General features: G+C 46.6%; 1 protein-coding gene and 1 pseudogene across 3 annotated transcripts in view; one reads left to right on the top strand and one right to left on the bottom strand.

The window, feature by feature from the left end:
- Nucleotides 1–11,256: 11,256 nt before the first annotated feature.
- LOC121481973 lies at nt 11,257–18,670 on the bottom strand (annotated as a pseudogene).
- Nucleotides 16,181–23,116, top strand: part of MAP3K2 (mitogen-activated protein kinase kinase kinase 2) — a 93,427-nt gene continuing 86,491 nt past the window's right edge. For 2 of the 3 annotated variants that reach the window (XM_041739690.1, XM_041739692.1), the window contains exon 1: nt 16,181–16,304. The gene's annotated coding sequence lies outside the window, so the exon portion shown is untranslated. Of the gene's footprint in view, nt 16,305–16,644; nt 16,771–23,116 lie in introns of all 3 variants that reach the window. The other variant, XM_041739691.1, reaches the window with a different exon arrangement.

The following is a 23,116-nucleotide window of genomic DNA, read 5'->3' on the forward strand; positions in this document are numbered from 1 at the left end:
CTCAAAAACTCAAAACACAAGACCCAAAAACATAAGAAATCACAAATGTTGGTAAGGATGTGGAGAGAAGGGGACCTTGGTGCACTGTTGGTGGGAATGCAAGTTGTGTAGCCATTGTGGAAAACACCATGGAGGTTCCTGAAAAAATGAAAATAGTATTACCATCTGACCCAATACCGTATGATCCAAATACCCACTACTGGGTATTTACCCAAAGAAAACAATAACACTAACTCAGAAATATATATGCACCCCTATCTTTATCTTTATTGTAGCATTATTGACAATGTCCAAGATGCACAAGCCACCCAAGTCAATCCGTAGATGAATGGATAAAGAAGAAGTGGTATATATACAGCAGAATATTATAAAAGAGAATGAAATAAAAGAATGGCACAAGATGTTCTAGGAGCATCTGGTAATTTCAAGCCATAAAAAAGAATGAAATCTTGCCATTGATGACAACATGCATGGATCTAGAGGGTATTATGCTAAGTGAAGTAAGTTAAATCCCATATGATTGTACTTATGTGCAGAATCAAAAGAACAAAGAAAATAGATCCATAGATACAGGGAACAAACTCTTGGTTGCTGGGGAAGGGAGTGGGCAAACATGAGTGAAGTGGGGTGGGGGATATAGACTTCCAGTTTGGGAATGAGTAAGTCATGGGAATAAAAAGGGGTGCATAGGGAACGTCATCAATGGCATTGTAACACGTTGTGTGGTGACAGATGGGAACTACACTTGTCACTATTTTGTACATCTGAAACTAAAGTCACACTGTGGACCAACTATACTTCAATTAAAAAAAAACAAGGAGGAGCACCTGGGTAGCTCAGTAGCTTGAGTATCCCACTCTTGATTCGGGCTCAGGTCATGATCTGAGGTCTGTGATCCAGCCCAGTGTCAGGATCTGCACTCAGCAGGGAGTCTGCTGGAGATTCTTGCTCTCCCTCTCCTTCTGCTTCTCTCCTCTTTCTAAAATAAATAATACATCTTAAAAAGAAAAAACTGCCTCACACCCTCCCCCCAATCAAGGAACACTGGGCTGCAGGCAGAGCTTGTGCTGGGGTATATACCTGGGGCCTGAAGTTGGGAGGAAGAGGACTTACCATTTTTGTCTTACAGTGTTTCCTTTTGTCAACCTGAAGAACAACGGAAGGGACGCAGATGACTAGTGCAGTGGGGTTCACCCAGCACAAACAGGTCTTTGCATGGGGGGGCCAGTTGCTTTGCGGTTCCAAATGCTGAGATCCTTGGGGCTCAGAGGGAGTACAGCTACAGACTCCTCTGCTTGTTACCCACAGCAAGAAGTACATCTTACAATGTGTCCTAACATATAGATACCTGTTCAACTTACATCAGTACCACTCTTGTGATGTATGACACAAGCTGTTTTCCCAGGCAGGTTACTTCCCGCTAGTTTCATTCCCTTACATACTAACGAATGGATCTTAACCTACGGTTTGAAGAACACCCTCCAGGACAAACTCTTACTGTGCAGACAGGGTAACTGAGGCCTAAGAAGGGAATGGAGTGTCCCAAATGCTATGGCTTTTCGAGATGACCATTTTACTTATGACCTTTCAAACAATGCTACATTTGTATAGCTACTGGAGGGAAATAGGTCTGGATAATGAGAGTGTGAAGAGCTAGATGAAATTAGGTTGGGGGTCTTGAACCAGAGACTTGCCGGCCTTATTCACATAGCCCCAAATTCCTAATGTTGGAGGCCTCATGTTGAGCTCTTTGAAATTAAATAAATGTTTTATCCTTCACATGCCCCTTCATGACTTACTCAGCAAAAGCTCTGAGAAGGTACTAGGCAGAGGCCCGCCTGCAGGAGGAAGGTGTGAGTGCCTTGCTCTCAGGGTGCTCCCGAGAGAGTGTCCTTGGGAGGCAGACAGACTAGCAGCCACAGAGGACCTTGCAGGAAGAGATGTACAGGGTGGGCGTGGGGCACGTTGAGGATTTGGGGCCTGGAGAGCAAAGTGTGATGGGAATGACAAGGAGGGGCTGGAGACACAGAAGCTTCATGATGGAGGCCTTGTCTGCCTGCCACCCAACAGAGTTTAAACTTCATCCTGTGGGCAGTGGGGGCCAGTGATGTGCTCTGAGAAGAGGAGGTCACCTGGCCAGATTTGTATCCTTTACACTGACTCCTATAGCCACAGGAAGCTGGTGGCCAAACTGACACTGCGGTACATGGAGGCTACCCTGTGAGGTGACCCAGGTCTAGAAAAAGGAAGCTGGAGTTTGCAGTGAGCAGCTGACAGCAAGAGCAGACCATCTGAGGCACGAAGGCAACTTTGCTACCCCCACCCCCACCCCAAGTATAGAGACCGTGGGCGCTTTTCTAAAGACATGGCCCTGACATCAGAGAGACTTCTCAAACCCACTATCCTGAGGGTCTGCCCTAGAGAATCACACCAGCCTGAGCTCCAGAACTCAGTCCCTGGGCCCCTCTGTTGGGGTAGGCACTTGAGCACAAGGTGGGTGTCACAGTGAAAAAGACATGCAGTCCTGTGCTGCGCGGACCTGGGTGCGACTCCTGCCTCTTCCACATAAAATTAGGTGACTTTAGGAAAGTTGGTTAACTTTGCCCTGGATTATGTACAGTTTCCTCATTGTCCAACAGGGAGCAGGGGGTAAGTGTGGGTGAGTTAATGTGTTTGAAGTCTGCTATAAATCTCAAATCCACTCTTGTAATTTCCTTTTATTTTTTTAAAGATTTTATTCATTTATTCACGAGAGACACACACAGAGGCAGAGACACAGGCAGAGGGAGAAGCAGGCCGCACGCAGGGAGCCTGATGTGGGACTCGATCCTGGGTCTCCGGATCATGCCCTGGGCCGAAGGTGGTGCGCTAAACCACTGTGGGCTGCCCTCAGAATTTCCTTTTAAAGATGGGAAGGCCAAGGTCAGCGAGGTTAAGTGACTTGCCCAAGGCTATCCCGGGGGTGGCACCTGGAGCCCCAGGGTGGTGTGACTGTAGGCAGCCCCTGTCCCTTCTGGGAGCTGGTTTCTCCGGGCTGCGCGATTCTACAGCAAGCAGAGCCCTGCTGTCCGCTCCCAGCCTGAACCGACGTGTGACTGTTCACCTAGTCCCAGGGGCCAGAGTGGGTAGCGATGAGTCACCCCAAGCAGCTCCAACAGAGACCCCTGCTCCCCAGCCAGGGCTGGGCTGAGACCTCGTTTCCAAGCAACAGGACACAACACATATAAATACAAGTCGGTCTCTGGCCGGAGCAGTGCGGCTGTTTCCTGCGCTGCTGCTGTCCTTTCCTCGCTTCGCCCTCGGCCCCTCTGCCCCTCGGCCTTCCTCCAGCTCCTCCTGAGGCCGCAGGTTCGGGCCGCAGGCTAAAAGCTTCCAGACCAGAGTGAATGTGGGCCGCTGGGGTGGGTGTGGAGCTCCGCCCGGCCACGAAGGGAACAAGGCTGCGGGGTGGGCTGGGCGGGAGGTGCACAAGGTACGCGGTGGCAGCAGTCAGGATGCGTGTTTACCGTTTTACCCACTTCCCGGCTGGGTAAGGGCAGTAGCAGCAGGACAGAGCTCCCTGACGCTGAGGCGGGAGCAAGGCAGAGCGAGGCTCCTCAGATGGGGGTGCCCACCCCTTTCCGCGGTGACAGCTTCCAGTGTGAGTCTCATGGCATCTCCTCTTGCACCTGTGCTTTTCTCATTCCACCTGGCGTTATCTGGTTACTCGGTTTAGCTGCCAAATGTCTTGAGAGGGTCGCTCCCCTGGAGGAGCCTCTTGCCTACCCGCTCGCTCAGCTTATGCCCCAGACAGCGTATGTGGTAACATCCTCACTGTAGGGCTCCTCTTGCGGCCAGGCAACGAACTTGGTGCTGCGCCTATCATCCTATTAACCCTCGCAATGACAGTGTACATCAGTATTATTTTTTCATCAGTTTTATTAGGCTTACACACAAGAAGACAACACGGTTTCTAAGTTACGTTACCTTTTTATGGTACAATTTGATGGGTATCGGCAAAAGAATACAATGTTGTAAGCAGCATCACGGTGTTCACGACCTGGAACATTTCCATCGCCCTCCGCAGCCTGCCTCTACCCACGGCCCCCAGGAAGCACTGGCCACTGCAGTCTTACCTCTCCTAGACTCCCATTGAACAGGAATGCCACATGCAACCCTGTGCCGGGGAAAGTCTTCTTTCGCTCAGCACAATGCTCTTAAAATGGTATTGTTTTGTTCCTCTCTTTGCTAACCAGTTCATAAATATTTGGGCTGTTTCCGTTTTGGGGATATTACGAAAAAAGCAGCACTGAACCCCTGTGTACACGCATTTGTGTGGATGTGTGCGTTCGTTTCTCCAGGAGTGGAACTGCTGGTTCATTCAAGAGATGGAAGATCGTAGCTCAGGGAGGTTAAGAAGCTCGCCTGAGCTGACCCGCCTTGGCAGAAGTTCACAGCCGAGTCTGACCTCTATGGCAGGTGGTCACCCACAGGAAATAGGTATTTTTTTAGTTGAAAGTGCTTCTTTGGCCAGTAATTCCTATAGTAGTGTGTACCTGCACCAGACTCAGCGTATTCAGGCTCTTAACTGGAATAAGTAGACTCATGCCAAGCATAAGTTGCTGAGTGCACAGGGGCATAGGTCACTCTTTGAAGGATTTTAGCAGGTGACTTCCAGAAGCCTTAGAGGCAGAGCTGCAGGCTTTTTGTTTTGTAAAAGTGTTTGGCAGGCTCCTCCACTGTGAAATTACTGTTTTCTCTTTCTAATTAATTACTTTCGTGGAGAAAGTAGCAAAGCTTCCTTTGAGAGAAAGCACCCTGCTCCTCATTAAGCTTTTACCCAACGGTCTGAATACCCATCATGAATGTCCTGAGTCCACCATTGCTTTTAACATTTAGTTGGCATTTTTCTGGTAGGGGGAGCTTTCCCTTTCTCCTCACTTATGTTTAAATGAGCATGCCTCATAAATTATTTTATAATCTATTATCATCATTGCTTTAATGTTCAACATGTCTCAGATTGGGCCAAAATCAGTCCCTTGAAGCTGACTCCTGTGTCCTTTTAACACTTGTACAACGTTGCAGGCTTTCACGCTTCTGCAGCAGCCCTGGTCCCCTTCAGAGGAGAATGGTATTCAGAAGCCAAGAATGGGGCGCTAAGATACACTCATTGTTGCTGGGATGTCCCGCTTCCAGGCCTCCACTTCAAGCCAACTCGGCAGTGCAGTTCTCTGCTCAGAAATCCCTCCACAAACTTCACAAATTTATAGACCTCCTGGGGTGGGGGGAGTGCAGGGAACGTTTTTCAGCTTTTCTTACTTTGGCATGAATAAATTCCAGGGCAGAGGACATGAGAGGCTGGTTCTTGAGGATGGTGGTAGAGGACCAGGGAGAATGGGGGCAGGTGTAATAGGGGAAAGGTGGTCTTAGGGGCTCCAGAAGGTACACTGTGTCTCCAGTGGTGACAGAAAACGGCCCTGGTTCTCCTGGCACAGACCCTGTGCTATGCTCAAGGCTGATGGACCAGCTGGCTCATGAGAGCCTGATCGCTGAATGAATTCCAAAATTAGAGGTGGGGACTTACAATATGGGGCCACCATCTCAGAGTTAGTCTCCCTGAAAACAACTGCCTTTTGGTTGTGTTTGGGCACCCTCCATTCTTTTTTTTTTTTTTTTTAATTTTTATTTATTTATGATAGTCACACACAGAGAGAGAGAGAGAGAGGCAGAGACATAGGCAGAGGGAGAAGCAGGCTCCATGCACCGGGAGCCCGACGTGGGATTCGATCCGGGGTCTCCAGGATCACGCCCTGGGCCAAAGGCAGGCGCCAAACCACTGCGCCACCCAGGGATCCCGGCACCCTCCATTCTTAAGGGGCTGCTGGCTCTCCAGCTTACTGGGGCAGGTGCAGTGCTGGGCCTCTCGTGGGCAGCAGTGGGAACAAAGCTGTTTCCAATGACTTTTACATCCTTGCACTGCTGGTGTCCAACACAATCCTGTCTTCCACTGAGTGAGCAAGGCCAAGAGGATCAGTCACTGGTCCCTGCCAACTCTAGTGTTTGTGGTTTAGCCTGGCCAGAGTCACCAGGCCTGGCCACAGCAGGGCAGCTGGTGTTGGAAGGCACAGGGAATCCCACTCTCTGGGACAGGTCAGAGGAACCCCAGCATTCTTGGAGGGGCCAAGGTGTCAGTAGCACTGCTGTCTCTCAGAACGCTGACCCCTCTCCAGTATAGCTTCAGACAATCTTGCCTCTGATGAAGAACTAGACCTTCAATGAAGAAAGGACATCAACATTTTGAGCAGACTTGTGGGAAACAGCTGTGGAAGGAGCTGCTTCACTCTGGGTTGAGGGGCGTAATGAGCCAGAAGGATGAAGATGACTAATGCTACATTAGTGTCTGTTGGCATCAACACCATGATGATGTACATGGTGTGTGTGGGGGGTGTCCCACAAACCAGCTTGGGGGTGCCCAGAGGGAAGGAAGCCACGGTTTCACCACAGGCCAGGCTGAAGCTGGAGGGCAGGGCTCCAGGTGGTGGGAGGAGCAGCTGAAGGCAAGACAGGGAGTGGCGCCCTTCGGCATTAGGCAGGGGCCCAAGGATCTAGCATCAGGGAGGAGCCCTGAGACACCAGGCACTAGGGAGGGCTGGACGGATGAAATCCATTCAGGGCTGCTCCATTAGATGTCCCAGCAGCTGATCGAGTCTGGTGTTGGGCTCTCTGTGTGGAGCCTGCTTCTCCCTCTGCCTGTGTCTCTGCCTCTCTCTCTGTGTCTGTCATGAATATATAAATAAAATCTTAAAAAAAAAAAAAAAAGATATCCCAGCAGCCTGGTGACAACAACCCCACCGTTCTCTGATGCTTTTTCCTTATATGCAAATCAGAATAATAATTCTGACACATTTCTCAGGATGTTTGTTTAAAAACACCTAATAAAACATGGTAAAGAGAGTGGGGAAGAGGCAGAGAGAGAAGGAAAAAGAGGAAGAGAAGACGATGACAATATAAAAAGGAGAAAGGGAAGAAACCATTCTCATTCGGCTGTCAAGACACAGAGATCAGAAGCAAATGATGGGCCATTAGGGGGAGCTGCAGCGGTGGAGGCCACGAGGAGGCCCTAAGCAAAAGGCCAACTTCTAAAAAACTAAGTATTCTTAACAATTGGATGTCTTAAAGGCGTATCTTTTACTATGAAGTCTTAGAAGGCACTAACCCAGATAACCCATGTGATTTAAGCATCTCTGGGTCCTTTTCCAAAACAGGAAGTTCTCCCCGAGGGACAGTCCATAATTTTCTTTGCACTGTATCATGTCCTATCTAATGCTAGGACAAGGGCTAAGGGAACTTGAAAGGGATGGTCATCTCCTAGATGGCTTTCACTTCTCAGATTTTATTTAGCATCGATATCCAATGTGGCCTGTCATTTTGCTGTAAACACCAAGGGCAAAAAGAAATCTCTATTGTGTTCTCTGGCAGCCGAGAAGCAGTCCTTAGCTCTCTCTATCCAGTATACGAACATCTTTCACTTAAAAAAAAAAAATTAAAATAAAAGAGTTCAAATTTAAGTATATATATCAGCTGTTCAATTTATGTTCGTAATTATAACAGAAAGTAAACCACTTAGGTTGCCTAGGTGAAAAAAGTAGGATGCAAAATTGCACATAGAGGATTGCAACTACCTAAAAACTATCTAAAAATGTACCTGGGGGATCCCTGAGTGGCGCAGCAGTTTGGCGCCTGCCTTTGGCCCAGGGCGTGATCCTGGAGACCCGGGATCGAGTCCCACGTCGGGCTCCCGGTGCATGGAGCCTGCTTCTCCCTCTGCCTATGTCTCTGCCTCTCTCTCTCTCTCTCTCTCTCTGACTATCATAAATAAAAAATAAATAAATAAATAAATAAATAAATAAATAAATAAATAAATAAATAAAAATGTACCTGGGAGCAAAAAAATAGCACAACAAAGATCTTTGCAGGGAGAAAAAACTCGAAACAGCTATCGATGGAATGAGAGGCTTTTCTCTCTTGTGTTTCTCACATTTTCTATGAACATGTGTAACATAATGGAAAATACTCAATGAACATAATTTTAAAGAAATATACATAATAGCAACTGATAAAGGAAAACATTAGAGGTGACTGAGATCACACAGAAAGTTCAAGACAAGCCTCTATGGGAAATCTTGTCATATGGCCTCTTTCCACACTCAGAAAGCTTCTTGGGCAATCCCAACAGCGGAAATCTCAGAAATGACTTTTCTTTGCTTGTGGAAGCACTGTGGCTTTTTTTATCAGGAGATTTACCTTACTAATGTTTTGCTTTTTGACATAGCAAAGTGAGTGTCCACCCCAAAGGCCCTGGGGATAATGATGACAATAATAAAAATTAAAATAACAGACTTACCACGGATCATGTATACAGCACCTAATATGCCTGTGGGGTCCCATTCTAGCTCCCTAAGTCCTCACTCTCCATGTACTTCTCAGGGAAGACACGATGGCTGCTATGCAACAGCCATCTAACCGTCAGCTCCCTTGTAACCTCTAGCCTGGGTTTGTGGTCACACACGGGGCACGCTTCCTGCGGGCTGAACCCATCATGGTAATACTGACTCCTTTGCAGACACAGGAAAGCAGCTGACCCAGCTCATCAATGAGATGCTCTTAGGAGCAGGTTCAGCTACCAGTCACAGACACTCCTCTCTTACGTGAAAGTACAGACACTTGTGGTTCAGACTGGGAGGAGGTTCTGCTTACACCACTCCTGTGTGCAGCCCCTTGTTCTCATTCTCCAAGATGGCTTGTAAGGCATTCCAGGATGGAGAAGGGGATGAAGATAGAGGGGCCAAAGCAATGGTCTCTTGAGGAAGGGTCTCTGAAGAAGATTCCATTTAAGAATCCATCCACTGATTTCCCTTTTACTAGTACTTAGTCACAGGACCACATTTAGCTGCAAGGCAGGCTGGGAAATAAACTGTTTTTAGGAGATCTATTGCTAAAATTTGCAGCTAAAATTTGATTTTTATGGAAGGGGGAAAATACACTTGGGGGCACTATTAGCAGATTTTTAGCAAGAACGAAAGGGGGAGTTAGCTGGAGGGCTGATATGAGATTGTCCTTGATGAAAAGAATCCCAAACATACCTTGCTTCAGATCTTGGTTTCTAATGCTATTCTTCAATAAGAGGAAACAGGACTCCTTGGAGAATGGATGATTTTAGGACTGGGGAAAGAAATATTCAAGATGACTCTGGCAATCTGGCAATGCCAGAAAATAAGGACGTACTCAAAAAGTTTAAAAAAAAAAGGGGAAAGAAAAGAAAATCCCACAATGATGGACTTAAGTCAAAGGGTGATAGGAACCAATGGAAAGAACCCCTAATAGCTAAATCTGGAACAACTTGAGCAAGAAAATAAATATATTGGATTACAGACTAAAATGTAAAGCAAACATCTGTGAGTCCATACTAATATAAAAGATTGCATAAATAACTGAGGGAGAAGAGACACATATTCTATGAAGAATTCCAAGGAATTTACGTAGCTACTCCTCACTCAGGAAATGAAGCCCAACTCTCCAATCCTTAGGTGGAAGCACAGTGATTTCCTTTCAAAGAATACAATATGGAAAGCGGGGATAAAAGACTGAGAGAACTCTGACAAGTGAGGCTTGAAAAGGCAACCAAGGTCAACCTCAACAGCCATAAATCATGTTGATGTTATGTACCCCTGGTGGGTTGTGGTGAGAAAGGCACTTCACCCCCGTGATCTTCACTCCCAAATTCATAACCCTAGTTTAAGCGTGAAAAAAACATAAGACACACCACAGTGGAGGATTAGTCTACAAAATATCTGACCAGGGCTTCTCAGAGCCATCAAGGTCATAAAAAATGAGGGATGTCATAGCCAAGATGAGTCTACGGAGACAGGAGGGTTAAATATAATGTGGGGTCCTGGATGGCATTCTGACACAGAAAAGGAACATTAGATAAAAATTATAGAAATTTGAATAAAGTGTGGACTTCAGTTAATGATAATGTATTAATATTGGTTCCCAAATTTGCAAATGTTTATAATATTAATAATTGGGGAAACTGGATATGGAGTATATGGGAACTCTGTACTATCTGCTCAATGTCTTTTTAAATGTAAACCTGTTCTAAAATTAAAAGTTAAAAAAAATAAAATTAAATTAAATTAAAAGTTTATGAAAGAGAGAGAGAGAGAGAGAATATGAATGAATGAATGAATATATGAATCCTTCCCCTTTCCTGTGTAGGAGGCCAAGATATTTGGAACTGAGGGAGTCATCTTCTGACTGTGGAGATGACAATTCATGGTCCTAACTCTAATCCCTTTATTGGGTTTTTGTTATATAAGAAAATAAACTTCACTGTAAACTGTTTGGGGCCAGGTGTCTTGTTTTTTGCAGCTAAATGCATCCCAATTGACAGTCCTCATATCACTTCTACAGCTACTGCTGTGCTTTATTTTTTTTAAGATATTATTTTATTTATTCATGAGAGACAGAGAGAGAGAGAGAGGCAGAGACACAGGCCGATGGAGAAGCAGGCTCCATGCAGGGAGCCCAATGTGGGACTCAATCCCAGGACTCCATATCACTTCTACAGCTACTGCTGTGCTTTATTTTTTTTAAGATTTTATTTTATTTATTCATGAGAGACAGAGAGAGAGAGGCAGAGACACAGGCTGAGGGAGAAGCAGGCTCCATGCAAGGAGCCCAATGTGGGACTCGATCCCAGGACTCCAAGATCACGTCCTGGGCCGAAGGCGGCGCTAAACTGCTTGAGCCACCTGGGCTGCCCACTGCTGTGCTTTAGATCTTTATCTCCTTCCTCAAGATCAAGCCTGCTTAAACACCCTTCCTTCCTCATCTGGTTGCTCTCTTCTCTGGATTTGCCCCATGGCTACATCTCTCCCAACACCCGAAGGCCAGTAATTCCTGCCCTTCCCAGGACAGGGCAGTTCTCTTCCACTTCCAAACTTGTGCACACTTGAGCCCTTCTGCCTGGAATGCCCATTCCTCCACCCTTATTCCTCCCAGCAAATAACTTTCTGGATTTAAGTTTCAGCTCACTGTGTGTGATGGGCAGGATTCTCTTATGTCCTTGAAGATTCCACTAGGAAACATGGCCTGCGTAACCCTTGGTACTGTGATTATAATGATCTGTACTACTATAATTAGGTTACGTGGTATGACACAGTTGATTTTTATTTTTTTATTTTTATGTATTTATTTTTTAAAAGAAAATGGAAGCCTGCTTTTATTGATGCACACATCAACGGACCTGTGATTGGAAGGGGCAGCGACGTTAACACAACACTTGTGGTTAATGCAACGGAAACGTTAAAAAAAAAACAAACCATAAAAAAATGCAACGGAAACATGAGGGCAGGAGATGGCTTTGCAGGGACATGATGCCTTCATACGTTAGGGAAATGAACCGCTAGCTGGCTGCCCTCTCATTTCATGTTCTCCACAAACTCCTCTCCCTTCTTGATGGAGGCCTTCAGCTCGGGGGATGGCTCCCGCTATCATCTTCTCTTCAAAAGGGGAGATCTTGCCAATGCCTAGATTCTTCTCGATACCCTTTTTCTCCAGCAGTAATGGTGTGGGGAAGTAGGCAGTCTGCTTCCTGGGATTTAATGAAGGAACATTCGACAACTCCTTCCTTCCCATTCATTGTATCCACAAGGGAGAAGACAAACCCGGCTCCAGCGTACGCTGTGGACGGGCTGGCAGAGCCTGCTCCAGCTGTGGCCTTCACCACCTCCTTGCCGGCCTCCTGGATCCACCCAGTGATGGCTGTCAGCTGGGGGGGGGGGGGGGGCAGGGGGACGATGGTCTTCTCGGCATGCTGCCAATAACAGCAACGTTGACTCATGTGAGATCCAAAGCCTTCAGTTCTGCAGTGGAAGTGCTGGCCCTGACAGTGTCCAGGGTCGTCCCCTCGAAGATTTTATTGGGGTCGTAAGCTCCGTGTTTCTTGAAAACCTCCATTGCAATTGGGACAGTGGATTTAAGTGGACTTGAAATGACACAGATCATGGCCTCGGGGCAATGCTGGGCACAGGCAGCAGTCCGGGTGGCCACAACTGAGGCATTGGTGTTGAACAGGTCATCCCGTGTCATGCCTGGTTTTCCCGGGACTCCTGCTGGAATAACCACCGCATCACAACCCTTGGGGCAATCCAGCCGCTGCTCAGGCCCGAGGTGGCCTTTCACGTTTGCTCTGGTCTTGATGTGGCTCAGATCTGCGGCCCCTCGGGGCATATGAGCAATATCCTAGAGGGTCAGGGGGCTTACTAAGGAGCTGTTCTTGAGAAGAAGCGCAAGGGGCTGCCCAATTCCTCCGGAAGCCGCAAGCACAGCTACTTGAACATTGTTCTGGGCCGGGGTGCTGGAGCCGTGGTGGAGAGTGCGCGGGCAGGCCTGGGCAGGTGAGGGCGGAGAGCATGGTTGGTTGGAGCGGGCGGGGAGCTGAACAGCCGGTGAAGGAGCCGGCGGCTGGCAGGTGACACCAACGACCTCCATCCACAGTTGATTTTTTAAAAAGATTTTATTTATCTGAGAGTTAGAGCATGCATAAGTGTGTGGGCGAGGGGCAGAGGGACGGAGAGCCCCAAGCCGACGCCACACTCAGTTCAGAGCCAGACACAGCGTTCAGTGTCACAACCCTGAGATCACGACAGAGTCAAAACCAAGAGTCAGATGCCCAACCGGCTGTGCCACTTGGGGAAACCCTGATATAGTTGATTTTAAGAACAGGTTATCTGGGAGTGCCCGATTTAATCATATGAACTTTCATTTATTTTTTATTTTTTTAAAGATTTATTTATTTATTCATGAGAGACGAGAGAGAGAGAGAGAGAGAGAGAGAGAGAGGGGCAGAGACATAGGCAGAGACATAGGCAGAGGGAGAAGCAGGATCACGCCCTAAGCTGAAGGCAGATGCTCAACCACTGAGCCACCCAGCAGAAAGTTTTCTCTGGTTGGGAACAAAAGACGAGTCAGAGATTCAGTATGTGAGGAGGATTTGATTTTCAAGAAATTTTTTTTAAATAATTATATTCTACATCATGGTTTTATTTTTTTTAAGGTTTATTTATTGATTTATGATAAACATAGAGAGAGAGAGAGAACCAGAGATACAGGAGGAGGGAGAGGCAGGCTCCATGCAGGGAGCCCGACGTAGGACTCGATCCCGGGACTCCAGGATTGTGCCCCGGGCCAAAGGCAGGTGCTAAACTGCTGAGCCACCCAGGGATCCCCTGATTTTCAAGAAATTTTTTGTTCCTGGCTTTGAGGACAGAGGGGTCACATGGCAAGGAACACTGGTGGACTCTGGAAGCTGACAGCAGGCCCTGGCTAACTGCCAGCAAGGAAATGGGGACTTCAACCCTACAACCACAAGGAACTGAATCCTGCCAACAAGAATGAGGATGGAAGCAGATCTTCCCCAGAGCCTCCAGCTAAGAACTCAGCTCAGCTGACATCCTGATTTCATCCTTGTGATACCCAACAGAGAACCCAGCCACGATGCCCTGCTGAGTGTGACCTATAGAATGGTGAACTAATACGTAGGTGTTGTGTTAAGCCACTAAGTCTGGGGCAGTTAGTTATGCAGCAATAGAAAACACACATAGCATCCCTCTTCTCTGGTGTCTTCCCTCATCCTCAGGCACACTGTGACTTCTTCTCTCTGCTGCTGGGGCACCTCAGCTACAGGGCAAGTTACTAAATATTATAATCATCCACTTAGCAGTCTCGCCTGTTCACAAGATTCCAGAGTTCCTGAGAAATGTTGGAAACTATCGCTTCATCACTGCAAACTCAGGCACAGAGCAGGAAAGCAAAAATGATGGTTAAGTGAAGAGTTTCATTAAGGAAAAAAAAAATCATAATATCAGTAATTTGTAATCATATATACTAAAATCTCCAAAGATGCAGATTTAATGTCTAAGCAAGAGAAAAAGTGACCCGGTAGAAAGGGAATGGAGAAAAAAGTTTATTAATATACATGTCGGGTGTTCCTAAGGAACCAGATGTGAATGAAGTACTCAGGTACCGTAGGTAGTTGAGGGAAGAAGCAGAAGTATGAGGAAAAAAAATCCATCTCTACATTACTTAGTAACTAGGTATTTATTGAATGTCTGCTATGCAGTCAGGCCAGGAACTGGGGAGAACAATACAGGATCTAAATCTTGCCCTCAAGAATACCGGGAGCCTCCTTTCTGCGGTGCTACACCAGGCTTAGAATGTCAGAATCCAAACACATCTTAAAGATCTTGATTTCAAGCGTACCTAAGCTTTAAAATCCTCTACTTTTTGAACTAGTGGGAGCAAACTGATTTTCTATCGATCTGGGTATTTCTGAGGCCCTTTGCTGTAGGCCCTTCTTTGTCTTGTCCGCCTAATTCTGTGCAGAGCACATGAACCTTTATCAGCTCAGTCTGATAGCCATTTAGGTGCTTTTGAGGCTTTCACTTTTACAAGCACCTGTCAAATAGCAACCTGGCGCCCTCGCCTCTTGCATCTCTGAAAGGGTCTGTGATGAGGGTTGCAGGGAGGGGACCCAGATCCTGAGTTGTCGTCCTGCACCGTCTCCCGGGGGAGGGTCCCTGCCCCGCGGATGCCGGCGCCTGGAGCAGCTAGGGCCGCTGAGCTGGAGCAGATGCTCCCTCCAGGCCTGCTGGGGCCGCTGCCCTCTCGCTGGATTCAGCCGCTGGGCTGGAGACGCGGGGGTGGGGGCGGGGTGGGGGAGGGGGGTGGGGGAGGGGACCCCCCCGGGGACCCAGAAACCCGGCGGAGGCAGAGCGAGGGCAAAATGGTCCCGGAAGTCGTACGGGGCACTCGAGGACAGAAGCGAGGGGGCCTTAAGGATGCTTCCTAGGCCAGAGCAGCGTGGGCTGGAAGCGGCCGGAGGACAGGTCGGTCGCCGCAGCCCGCGCGGTTCGCTGGCGCTGCCCCCTGCGGCGGTGCGGAGCGGGGGGTGCAGGGACGCGCTCGGGCCTCGGCTTCTGCCGCCCGCTCCAGGGCGGGGCGTCGGGCTCCCCCCTCCGGGCCGCTCCCCGTCGGTTAAACTGGGTGGCGACGGGGGCCAAGCAGGGGGGCCGTGAAACCGAGAAGGTCCGCGGGGGCCGGGCAGGGGCCGCGGCGGTGCGCGGCTGGTTGACCGCCGGCACGAGGCTCGGACGTCCCGGGCGCCGGGGCCAGCGGCGGAGCGTCTGCCTCGCTCAGGTCCTCGTCCCGGGGCGGTCCGGGGATCGGCCCCCGCGTAGGGGTCCCCGCAGGGCGCCTGCTCCTCCTCCTCCCTCTGCCCGTCCCTCTGCCTCTGTGCATCTCTCATGAATAAATCAGGTCTTAGCACGATTTCTAAAGCGCTTCAGGGAAAACAACAACCCGCAGTGCAGTCGGAGACTTGAGGGGCAGAGGCTTTCCGCCTGCAGACTACGTGCAAGCGCGCACTCGCCGCCCCCGCAGGAGCCAGCCCAGCCCCGCGCCCGCGCCCGCGCCCGCCCGGCAGGTCCCACGCGCCAGGACTCCCGCGGGAGCCGGAGGACACAGGCGCGCATGCGCGAGCGCGGCGCCGGGGCTGACCCGGGCTGGGAATCCCCGCACCGCCGAGGGGGCGGGGGCAGCCGAGCGTGCGTGGGCGCCGCCGGCCACTGCGCAGGCGCGGGCACGCTCCCCTCGGCCTCCGCGCGGCGTCGCAGGATGGGCGCGCGCCCGCGGCGGCCTCGGCTCCCGGCTGGCGGAGGGCTGCGCGCGCACGAGCGAGCCGGCCGTGACGTGCGCCGCGCTACGCCCGACGTCACGGGCCCGTGAGTAGTGGCGGCCCCGCTGTGCTCGGCTGCGGCGCCTGACGGAGGTGGCGCGGCCGCTGGGCGCGGCGTTGAGGGGTCGCGCGGACGACGACGACGGGCGGGCCGGGCCCCTCCAGCCGCGGACTCGCCGCTGCCGCCGCTTCTCCGGTTCTGGCGGCGCCCGGCCCGCGGCTTCCTCCTTTCCTGCGCAGCGTCGCGCGGGCCTCGGGGCCGCGGCGGCGAGGACCGAGGGGCGCCCGGAGGCCCCTGCCGGCCGCGACGGCCCGCGCGCCCGCCTCTCCGCCCGGCGCGGGCTCCATGTGACGGACGGGCCCGGCCCGCGCCAGACTCGTCGCGCGCCCCTCCGGCCCCCGGGGCCGCGGCCTCCCCGGAGCGGGGGGCGCGGTGACAGGCCGCGCGGGGGCGGAGGGGCGGGCTCGGAGGCGGTGGCGGCCCCTCCTCGGGCCTGCGGCTCCCTGCGTCCCCGCGGAGCGGCCGGTACGTGCCCGGGTTTGTGCGGGGCGGGGCCGCGGCGCGGACTCCGCTGGGTGGTCGCCCCGCCCGCGGCGGGCAGGTCCCGGGGTCGCGGGGTCGCGGGGTCCCGCCCCTGCCCCGCAGCCCGGGTCTGGGCGCGCTGTAGCCGTCGGACGCGGGCTCCGCGGGGCTTTGCGGGACGACCGCGGCTGGCGCCTGCGAGGAGCGGTACCTGCAGCGAGCGGGAAAGCGCTGGTGTCTGCGTGGTCGGGGCCGGCGCCCACGGGGCGGCCGGGAGCGGTCTCGCACGGTCTCGGCTCGGCCTCGGCGCGGTGAGGTCAGGACGTGTCTCCCCATTTTACAGACGGAAAATTGAGTCTCGGACAGATTCGGCAGTTTGGCCGCGGTCCTGCAACTGGTGATCCGGGAGGCCTTAATTCCGAACACAGGATGTCTTTTCTGTAGGGCTGCACCTTTGAGTCCTGAAAAAGTAAATATATGGGGAAAATGGGAACAGCGGGGCAGTTCCTCCCCGGGGGTGACCTCTAGACATCATAGGTGGATGTAGCGGGCTGTCCGAGGCGTTTTGCGGCCACCTAGCCAGGTCATTTTTTTGGTTCCTCCCCACTATAAAAATTAACTTTTAAAAGGTGGCGCCGGGCCCCTTTACAGCTTTTGCAGTAGGACTGAACAAAAGGATTTTTTTTGACTTCTGTTAAACGAGGAAATGTAGTAAAGACCATTTGATACATATTGAAAGATGGGGACAATTAAAAAAAAATTGGTGAAATGCGTATTTCCCGAAAAGTTACAATTTTACTCGTGCAGTTTATTCTTGACACATACGGGGAACTCGCCGTTGGGTTATTAGCTTGAGATTTCCTTATTGCAAAACTTGTTGCTGAGTTATGGGGCAGTGGCTGAACGTACTTAGTACTTTGTGCAGCCTTATGCAATACCTCCGGGTTGAGTGTCAGAAATCAGCGTGTAGAATTGTAGAATATCTAGAAAGTTATCTTTTAATAGTATGTTTTTTTTTCCCCCTTTTCGTTTATTTGTGTGTGGTGACTGAAAGGTTGTTTATAAGCTAAAAGTTGTCATTTTAGCGTTGGTCTGTGTTATTTCTTTGATTGTGGTTAGTGAAAAAGAAAATATTCCTTCCTACAAAAGAAAACATTGATAGATTCTTTGACTAGGTGAAGCTTCACATATGGTTGCGGATGTTTAAGAAATGTACGGATGCCCAATTACATTACTCTGTAGTTTCCTCCAGTATTTTATCAGGTTTGGGAAAATTTGTAGTCGAATGTTTGTTTTAGTGTCGTCTGTAGAGAAAAGGTGACAAGTGGCTGGTTCATAGCTTGATTTGTCATTTGGTTAGAATATAGGTTATGTGGAGCCCTGTTGGTTTATGTTGAGTGTGATACCATCATAGAATGGTTATCTTGGCGCAATCTCCATGTGTTTCTTTAGAGAGAAGTAGCTGTTAAAGGCTTGTTTTTTTAAAATTGGATTACATTGTAGACTCTGTCTATTAAGCAGTGGTTTATGTGGCTCTTTAATTTATAGTTTCACCTTGCTGCTACCAAAGCAGTAAACCATATTTAGTAGATGCTGTATTAAAATGAAGTCATGTTAGGTTCCTGACAACTTGTAGAATTGGAGCTCTCTGGGCTCCTCAACACCCTCTCCCAGCTTTTTTCTTTTTATGAAACAATTTCAAACATACAGGAAATTCTAATGGAGTGAACATCCATATCATGACCCTCTAGATTCAATATTTGTTGACATCTTGCTGTATTTGCTTTGTCTGTAAATATGTGTGTATTATTTTTGGTTCACCTATTTGAAACTGAACTGTAGACATTATGTCAGCATACATTTCCAAAGATGGACATTTCTTAATATAGCCAAAATACCATTATTATTAATTTTTTAGTACGTATTTTCTAATTAATAATTAGTTGGTAGTTTCTTGTTAATTCCTTAATGTAATCTAACATCATCCATATATAAATCTCCCTATTTATCCTGATTGGTCTTCTGTGGTTTTTTATGTCCAGCCACACCAAACCAAGATACAAGGTTTTATTCACTGCATTGGTTAAATCTCTTTGATCTCTTTGAATCTACAACAGTTTCAACTGCCCCCTTTAAAATCAGGTTGCTTTTTTTTTTTTTTTTAAAGTACTCAAGCCAGTTTTCTTATAAAATGAATCACATTTTGTATTTGTCTGATTTTTTTCTCCCCCACTCATGGTGTCATTTAGCATGTTCCTCTATTACCCTGTATTAGTTAACTACAAGCTAGCTTTAAAGGCTTGATTAGGGGACGCCTGGGTGGCTCAGTGGTTTGGCGCCTGCCTTTGGCCCAGGATGTGATCCCAGAATCCCGGGACCGAGTCCCACATCAGGCTACCCGCATGGAGCCTGCTTCTCCCTCTGCCTCTGTCTCTGCCCCTCTCCCTCTATGTCTCTCATGAATAAAGAAATAAAATCTTTAAAAAACCAACGTAAAGGCTGTGAACATAATTAAAATGTTTTTTAAAAAATAAAAAAATAAAGGCTTGACTAGCTTCAAATTAAATATTTTGGAAGAGAATAACCCCTAAGTGATGCTGTGTAGTTACTATTGCTTCCCATCAGGTCATATACTATCAAGTCCCATTGTTTGTGATGCTAAGTTTGATCACTTGGTTATGGGGGTTAAGGTAAGGTATGTTTTCTCCGTTGAAATTAGCAATCTGTGGCATGATTAATTAGCACTGTATTGCTAGCTTGTTCTCCAATAATCTGTCATTGAACAGTTATAGCATCTATTGCTGACCCTTGTTAGGCCAACTTTTGAATTTCTGTGTTAACAATCTTTTGTTGAGATATATATACACATACACACACACATATATATAAATAAAAATCACAGGAATTTGTAAAATATACAGTTATATTGGATTCTGATTTTGTGGTTTTTAAATTTTTTAAATTATGAATTCCAGGTATCTCCTGTTACAAATAATAATAATAAGAAAAAAACCTGGTTTGTGAAAAATGGGAAAAACTCAATGCCTCTCTTTTCCTGTACTCTCACCAAAGGGGTGCGATTTTTTTCTTAGCCAAGACAACAGAAATAACCAGAATATAATAAAGGAAGAATGGATTTACTAAAAAGCATTTTGAGAAGACTATTTTCTGGTAGAATGCGAGGAGCACTAGATCGAGGGTCAGAAGATCTAAATTCTAGTCCTAATTCTACCACTATGTGAAGTTTAAGAATTAAAACATTTTTTGAACTTTACTTGGCATTCTCACTTCATAATGATCAAGTTAGTGAACATTTATGAATTTCTTTTTATTGAAGTATAAGTGACATACAATATCCTATTAGTTTTAGGTGTAAAGCAGTTACTCAGTACTTTTATACATTACAGAATGATCCCCACAATAAGTCTGCATACCATCTGTCACCTTACAATGTTATTATAATATTACTGGCTGTATTCTCTATGCTGCATATTACATCCTTGTGACTTATTTATTTTATGAATACTATGGTTTCTGATTATGAGATGTGTTGGCTACATTTAGAGGTGAACCTCATTTTAATTAAGCCAGGTAGAAATAAATATATGTAATATAAAATTGAGTTTATTTCCCAAGAATTAACTGACATTTAATAGGTTATTGGGTTTTTTCTGATTAATTTTTTTAGGTTAATGTTTTGGAGAAGGTTTCATAATAGGATTTACTGAAGTAACATATTCCCTCATTAAAAATATGATTTAGGGGTGCCTATGTGGTTTAGTTGGTTAGACGTCCAACTCTTGATTTCCGCTCTGGTTGTTCGGTTGGGATTCTCTCTTCTCCTCTCCCCTCCCCCAGTGCTTGCGAGCAACGGTGTGCTTGCTCTCTTTCTCTTTCTAAATAATCATTTTTTAAAAATATGATTTAATTCATTATGAAGTTTTTTCACATATCTCTTGAAAGTCACAATGAACTGTATATATGGAAATAAATAATCTCTTTCCTTATTCTCAAGTGTGTGAGAGGGGTATCTCTCAATCTATACACACACTTAGGTTTATAAGAAACGTGTCTGTATAATTTTGTTTTTTGCCTTGTATATCCCTGGGATTTATTGGGAACATTGGTTGACTGCATTTTTTTGGTGTCAATAGTGTATTGGCTTTGTAACATATTTTGTGTTGTTTTCTTTATTGTTACTTAACTGTTAGATTGTCGCTTAATTTTTTTGTTACACTTTGTCTTCCCAACTAACAGCATAGGGTTGAATCTTGGAGTCCTTCCTTAGACTTGCACACTGCCTTTCTTGTAAGTGCTCAAGACTGTTTTGTTTGAGAGTCATAGTACCATAAATTTTATAAGCACTCTGTGGTTATAAACTTTGGGAGGTTTTTCTAAAGGTAATATTTCTCATTTGGGCAGTTAGTCATTTATGTGGACCTTAATAATTAATACTGACAAGTTAAAATAATATTTGAAGATACGGTTTTATCAGTATCCTTTGGTCATTCCCAAATTAGGTTTCCTCATCACGACTACCTCAGAATGCTCCTCAGGTATACTGTACTTGCCTCTACTGTGGTATTCCCCACATTGTGTTATAATTATGTCTGTCCTCCACTAGGAAGTTAGCTGTTTCAAGGACAGAGACGGTGTTTTGTTGATTCGGGTGCACCTAGCATAATGCCTGGAGCCAAATATTTATTGAATAAATAGAATTGACAGAAGGGACCTCTTTTTACAGGGTCCTAAGATTTCTAAAAGATGGTACCTACCAAATCATTGATCATTTAGAAAAGTTTCTTCCTAATTTACTGGTTGAGGTTTGTTTATTCTCTCTTGTGGCATTGTTTGGCAAATTTAAGCACTTTCTATGTTCTAGGCACTGATTTAAGTACTGTGTTAAAGATACTCATTTAATCCCTATTAAGAACCCAATGAATTAGTTACTGTTACTGTACTCATAACAGATTAGGGATCTGAAGCACAGAGACCAATAGTAACTTGCTCATGTTCACACTTTTTTTGGATGTCAGAGCTGGAACTTGAATGTAGACAGTCCAGCTCCACAATCTGTGCTCTTAACAGTTGCATCATGCTACCTCTCTGCTTTATCAGGGCAACCAGAAAATTGGATTTGCTATGCCAGAGTAGTGTCATTACCATTCATGGAGTGCCTACTATGTACCAGGATAGGGAGAGCACTTCAGAAGGCCTTGAAGAGGAGGTAGTATTTCAACTGAGTTAACAAAATTAGTAAACTCTACATAGTTTACTAATAATGATAGTGATTATAATGTTTACTGAAAAAATATTAAGTATAGAAAAGATAAGGAAAAAATTAGTAATCAGTTAAGAGTAGGTATTTGGGAGTCAGACCAAAATGTGAGTCCCAGCTCTGCTGTTTATCCTTTCTGTGCCTCACTTATCCGTAAAACAGACATAATAGTACCTAACTCATAGGTTTGTCATGAGGTTTATTTTTTATTTTTTAAGATTTTATTTATTCATTCATGAAAGACAGAGAGAGAGAGAGGCAGAGACACAGGCAGAGGGAGAAGCAGGCTCCATGCAGGGAGCCCAATGTGGGACTCGATCCCAGGACCCCAGGATCACACCCTGAGCCAAAGGCAGACGCTCAACCACTGAGCCACCCAGGTGTCCCCTGTCATGAGGCTTAAATGAGATAATATGTTTAGTTCTTCACATATAAAAAGTTAATAAAACATTATCAGCATTGTAAAAATCTCCCATGGTTCACTTAGGTTGTCTATTTTAATGTAGATAGAAGCTTTTCTATTTGATGTCATTAAAACTGGTGGTGGTTAGTTTAATTTTTAAAAAATATAAGAGGAATTAAAACATTTTTACTTTGTTTAATTAAAAAAAACAGATGTAAAGAAGTCTGAATCATGTGATCCATCTGGAGTTATGATTATTCGTCTTAGTCTTTTACAGTATTTACCTATGCTCACTTTAACAACAATTTTCTTTAAAGATGTTATTTATTTTTTGACACAGTGCATGCATGCACAAGCAAGGGGAGTGGTAGAGGCCGGGGGAGAGGGAGAAGCAGGTTCCCCACTGAGCAGGGAGGCAGGGAGCCAGATGCAGGACTATTACCTGAGCTAAAGGCAGACACTTAACTGACTGACCCACCCAGGCGCCCCAACAATTGTTTCTTTCTTTCTTTTTTTTTTTTTTTTGAACCTTGACTGAGTCTTTCTAAACACTCAACTTCATTTTCATAGAAACAACTCTCTTCACAGTTACAGGTTCATTGGTTTATATAGTATTTAAACTATATAACAAGTACATAAACATTTTATTCTTGGTAAATTGATGAGTGCAGAAATGTACTGCTTTAGTAAAAAATAAGCTTAATATTGAATGTTCAGCATTTTATCAGAAGACTGATAGGTAGAGGTAGAGAGTGTTGGTTGGTTTGCTAAGGAGGTTGCATAAGAGAAAATGTTGATTTCTTGTCTTCTGTTTCTGAGTTTCTGAATGTATGTATTATACAGATATTTAAATGCCTAGGGAATATAGATTGAGAGTTAATAGTCATAATATCTCAATTTTATTTCAGTTCTTTCAGGTTTTTTCTTTTTTTCATCTGTACCTTTGTTTTTTCTTTGTATTATGGTTCCTTGGCAATGTGTATAGTTTTCAGATTTCCATTCTCCATCCTTCATATTTGTCATCATCTTTCAATATTTTCATCTGTTATTTTACTTTGCATTCTAGGAGAGCTTCTTGTGTTTGACACAATGTGGTTGCATAACCACATTCACAGTTCTGCTCTTTTGCCCTCT

The sequence above is a fragment of the Vulpes lagopus genome, chromosome 24 (assembly GCF_018345385.1).
Source record: "Vulpes lagopus strain Blue_001 chromosome 24, ASM1834538v1, whole genome shotgun sequence".
Lineage (NCBI taxonomy): Eukaryota > Metazoa > Chordata > Mammalia > Carnivora > Canidae > Vulpes > Vulpes lagopus.